Source organism: Homalodisca vitripennis, chromosome 1 (assembly GCF_021130785.1).
Source record: "Homalodisca vitripennis isolate AUS2020 chromosome 1, UT_GWSS_2.1, whole genome shotgun sequence".
Classification (NCBI taxonomy): Eukaryota; Metazoa; Arthropoda; class Insecta; order Hemiptera; family Cicadellidae; genus Homalodisca; species Homalodisca vitripennis.
Window position 1 is genome coordinate 58,296,428 of NC_060207.1, and position 6,159 is coordinate 58,302,586.

Sequence of the window (6,159 nt, forward strand, 5' to 3'; positions counted from 1 at the left end):
TGTTTGAAATGGTATATAAATAGTGGTGATAATGTTGACTTATGAACTGTCAAAACGGGTGCGTGTCAGAACAACATAATGTCGATTGCCAGTTCCAGGTTAAAGTTAAATCCCATAAGAATAAAATAAAAATTTTAATTAATAAAGATTTTAATTAATAAAATAAATATTTTAATTAATAAAATAAAGATTTTAATACTTTTATATCTTTATTTTGGTTGTAGAATTTAGAGAGATTCATTCTAAAGACTCCAAACTCCTTTGATTTCTTTATTACTTATTCAGAAAAACATTTTAAACTTTTTCATGATGATATTACTTTATTATTATAGTATTTATGATCCTGTATTATAAATATACAAGGTAGAAGTACGCCACACCATCTGTCACGAAACAGGTTTCACTACTTATAACACCAATATAAAAATATTCACTATCACTCTGCCAAATCCCATGGAATATTTTAAGATATTGTGATAAGATAAACAGACAGAAATGACATTTTTCCAGCACTTCAAGTGATAGGCTTTGGTAATGCTCAACCAATGAGTAATATCTTTAAAGGCAAACATTCCCTATTATTTTAAGACTAAAAATAAGAGTTGAGTTTAAACTTTGCTTCATGGGTTTTAAAACAAAATTTAAGATAACTTAGCTATGGTAGGAAAGGTTGGTTCAATTTGAATGTTGAGTTTAGCTCCAATAAGAAGAATGTGAACTGGAGCTAAAATCAATATTCCAAATTTAATATACTTTCACTACAGCGTTAAAAATTCTAGATGTTTTAAGAATGTTTAATTTTCTTTTTGGCATCTATACAGTTAATGTCATTCTACAGGATCACTAAAAAACCTCTGTTGTAAATTGTAAATAAACATTTTTAAGATAAAACTTGTGGGTACAATTAGAGTTACCACAGCTATCATTGTTCACCAAGTGTCTGTTATTTAGTTTAGTGTATTCCATTATTATAATTATAACAAATTCTATGTAAATACTACAGATAGATTTTTATATATTAGCCTAAAATTGTATGAATGTATTATTTAGGTTTGGTATTTCTACTGTCTATGCAATAAAGATAATCATTATTAATCGATTGAGATGTTATTCTTTACCAAACCATACCTGGACTGTTGAGACCTTTAAAAGTATTTGGAGTAAAGAGAGAGGCATTATCAAAATACTTATTTTGTTCAACAAGCTAAGAAAGCTAAGTAGTCTAGTTTGAAGCATTATTTCTGTATTTTCTGACTTGCACTTTACATTTATTGAAACATTTTAGAAGAATTGAATATGAATTTCAACTGATTTAGATTTCTCAAAAACTGTCCCCTATATTATAACTCTGTTTTTATATTTAAGAGGGAATAAAACACTCATCTGAAAGGCACAAGAACTGATTCTTGGTTCTAACCCTTGGAATGTATCATATAATACTTTTGTTATCTCAATATGTCACACCATATATTCATGGTAAACTATTCTGAAAAAAAAACCACTGGTGTAGTTATCACCTCTAGAATATCAGAATCAGCCAAGTCAAGATCATCAATCAATATCTTAATTGCCGAAAACAATAAATGTCATTATATATCCCAAAACAAGATTCAAAAAATTCAACCTAAGAGGCAATTTTACAATCTTTATTTCATTAATAAATACCAGTAACATGATCCACACCAAGAATTTTAAAGTGTAATACAGATTATTTGAAGGATCTATCATCAATAAAACCTGATTTTATAACATTAAGAACCAATTAATACAGACACAAAATAACTGTGTTTGCACAGTGTTACTTAGCAAGATTTGTCAAAAAAATATTAATTTGATTATTATAAATCAATTGATGTATTTATTGCCAAAAACAATATTGTACAAGTCAGTGAATACTACCTGTATTTTGTCAAACAAAAAATAAAATTGTACAGATAAATAAAATTAAGCACAGATGCATTGTAAAAAATAAATAGAGATAGACTCAATGCATTTAAATAAATAAAGACATATAAATAAATAGGTATATCTAAAACTGAATATTGCAATGATCTTCTGTTGAGTATGTACAATGCTGTCAAAGTTTGTTGACAATTTTGTTTGTATAAAATGTGTTTAGTTTTAAAATTCTAGAATTGACATTACAATATATGAAATATTGGTATCACTAAAGTTACAAATGGCAGTATTCAAGTGAATACGCTACCTCAGCAGAAAAATGAGTTAGACTACAATTCAGGGACATTAAATTTTAACTCGAAGGAACAGCATTTAGAAAATTCAACATTGCACAGTTACTAAAACTTACTTTACTGACAGCTTTTAACATTATGTCAAATTTAAATTGTTACTGTTGAGAGTAACAGGCATGTCATCGGAATTTAAAGTTTGGTTTTTTGCAAGAGGCTCAGGAACAGGATTGTTTATTAAATTCCAAGTGACTTTAGATTTACTGGTTGCATTGTTAAATTACTATTATAATCTAGTTTATCTTGCTTTGTTGTTACTTTATATCTTTTTTCATAGATTCGTATGAAAGATGAACACTGGATTTTTGTATACCTTGTCAAGTAGTAATGCCTATTACATTTCTCTCCCGTGGTTAAAAAGTTTGCATTGAACAAATTTTTGTTCTTTTTATCATTCTACAATCTAAACTGGTTCTTACAATGCAGTGGAAACACATTATCAACAATATATAAGAAATTCTCAATAGCAAAACAATTATCCCAAGCTATAGTCTACATGTAAACATCAAACTATATATCTACGTTTGGGAGGAGACGAAACTCGAGGAGGGGTAAGAGGGGAATTCCCTTGAACAGCTGTACGATATTCAGCCTTATTGCGTTCGTTCTGTGGCGAGGCCAATACTAATCCGGTTATTTTCTAGCAATGCCTCATAATAAACAAAAGTCTATATAGTGTGACCTCGATTGCACTAAACGGCCTTGATAGGACGAACTTCAAAAAGAAAAGTCCCAGAATAAAAAGAATATTTCCCAAAAGTCCCTTGAGATGCTTGCTATCTAGGTTCTACTGTATATACAAAATAAAAATTATTTATAGTATTTTCGATTCTTGTGGTACATCCATATGATGAATGACCATACTTAATATTGGTTTTTAAGTTACTGTATATAACTACTGTATGTAATAACTGTATTCTTGCTTTGATATTGAAAACTATCTGGTTTTCTTTATTTAGGATGATGTAGTTAGGAACTTAGTACTCTTTAGTCGTAGTAAAGCGCCAATCTGTGTTTGATATGTTCATACAGTGATTACAAATTGAATAGCATTCCAATACCTGATCTCTCTGAAACAAACTTTGTATGCAAAGGAAACTTTCCCCTGTACCTTAAAAATGCATAAAACACTGTTATGAGGCTTCATATTTACACAATCTTCTGTACTTCAGGTGATGAGTCTCTGGATATCTCTTTCTCTTAGTAGGTATTCCATACTTTCTTGGAGGAGCTTCACCACCTCTATTTCTTGAAACTGGACATTGCATTCATGAGTCTGATGTTAACTGATGCTTTGGTCAGTATCTAAAACTGGTTTTTGATTCTGACCATAGAAATTCCGACTTCACGAGCTCGGTATTAACTCGAGTTCAGGATTAACAATAGTTTCAAGCTAAATGGTTGAGGGGTAATCCTGAGAACTAAACATTGTATTCATGAATACAGGACTAAGATAGTCGCAATCAGTTTCAGGTAATCCAAATTAATTCAGAAGCTCAAAATTTGAGGCCAATGAGATCGTTCAGAGCTAAAATCTACATAGTCAGCCCTGATCTTTAGTCTTGACAGAGAGGATATGGTTGAGCGTTGTCGTCCAAAAACAAAATTTTCGAACTTAACTTTCTTCTCAGCTTCTTTTGTACTGCTCTTCTTACCTTCGCATGTTTTTACAATACCGCGTAGAATTTATGTTTGTGCCACGTTCTAAGAAATCAATAAGAAGAACTTCTTTCCTGTCCCAAAAAACAGTTGCCATAATCTTCTGTACCAACAATGTTTGCATGCATTTCCTTAGTTTTTGGGTGTGTGTGTCTCCACTCCATAGACTAATTTGGTTTCACAATTCACGTGTTTTACCCAAGTATCATCTCCTGTATGATTTGATCGAGTAGTGAGGCACCATAGTTTTTATAAGCAATAAATCTCAATTGGTTTATTGTACTTTGACCAATAAGAACCGTAGTACCGTCCGCACTTAACAACAACTCACAGGATTTTTAATTGCTTTACATATTTTATATCGCTATTGTAAAACAACAAGGAAAGACAGTAACCTCTCACTAGCATGGCTGGATATCCACCGAACGGAGAAACGCCCTGACATCAAAATGGCTGCGATAGTCCCGTAACTAGCGATTTCGGAATCTACTTTCTAGATAGCCCTCACATATAAAATTATGGATTTAACAACTTCTCTATTTTCTATGCTTTTACAAAAATAATATAATATAATCACACATTTGTAATATATGTCCTGTAAAATAATAATAAGCTGTACAAATTTCTTTAATACAAATTCTTCACTGGTAGGCGTACCACTAAAAATATTTGGAAAGGTTTAATGGCCGAACCCAATAAAACAGTTTTTGAGTAATGCTTCATGGTCCTTAAGACGATTAGTCTTTGACAAATGAATATTTTTTTCTATTTCAACTGTGTCTAAATCTATTTTTATTACATTACATAGCATCAGGAAATATAAGGAGATAATTAATTAAACCTTAATAATTTAATTTTGTTATAACAAACATATAAATTTTCTTAAAAAGAATACGTTATAATTTACAATAAACTGCTCCGTTTTGTAAGAATTTAGAAAAACTAAAATGATAACTAAATACAAATATATTTATTTAAAAGTTAAACTTGATTCCATGTAAGAAGACAAAATAAATATGGACTATGGGGAAAAAGCCTACATGGGCAGATTGCCCTAAGGACCTAACTGGGCTTCAGCTGATTTCTGTCTTACAAGAGCCTTTTACATGTGTTTGACTATTGAGCGGAAGGAGTATGTTAAAAGAAATAGAACAAAGAGAGTAAAGGAATTAGCTTAGTTAGTTTTTAATTCAAGTTTAGATCAACTGAAAGCAAAAGAAGAAATAGCATTGTTTTAATTCTTTGAGAAATTACGAGTAATTTTTATGAATTTTGCCATTTGGGCTTGAATTAACACATCTAATTAACCAATAATGAGAGTTGTATTAGTAACTTTGCTAAATGTCTTGAGGTATGGTGAGGTTACTTTTTAAAGTAACGGCCATGTCAATAGACACACTATATGCGTGACACAACAAGAAGAATCTGCAATGGTGAAGGAAGGCAATCACCAAAGACATCAATGAGTGAGGTGGGCATTTTACGGAAAAATAGTTAAGCCCTTACTTTTACATTTGACAATTTTGAGAATAAAATTAGAGGCCTCCGGTTTTGGTATACACTGGTACATAAAATATAATGAAAACTACTTAAAATATATTTCCTGTAAGCTAGATAGAATAGATTTTAGGGGTAAGGAGACTTAATTTTGTGAAATTGTTTATAGCTTTAATCGTTCTTTAATTACATAGTTAGGACAACTTACCTACTTCGCCCTGTATATACATAGATATAAATATAAATATTATAGTGCGGTTACATATTCCTGGAACTGTAATCAGCGATAATGCAGTCTTCCAAACATCGCCATGAGAGTGATTACACAATCTATGAAATGTATCTAAAACTTGTAATTTTATTAATTAAACTGCTAGATTTTGGTTGCAAATTTAAGCTTTCAAATACATTTACAATAACGAAATAAGAATAGGTTGATGAAGAGATTTAAAACTAACATCTATCTACTCATTTATCAAAACAAATTTTCTTAAATGAATAAATATTAATGCACTCTCTGATTTTAAAAAGGAAAAATGATTCAAAAGCATTGAAATAGTATTTTTCAAATAACAGCGGTTTCATAAAAAAACCTGTGATGTGGAAGTAGGTAAAAATTTAAGTAGGATACATATAAACATCTTATACTTAAAATATTACAATAAAGTGATCAAACTTTAGTAGTCAAGGTGAGGAAATATTAAATGGGACATAATTTTTAAATAATTATATCACATTTAGATGGTATTTAATA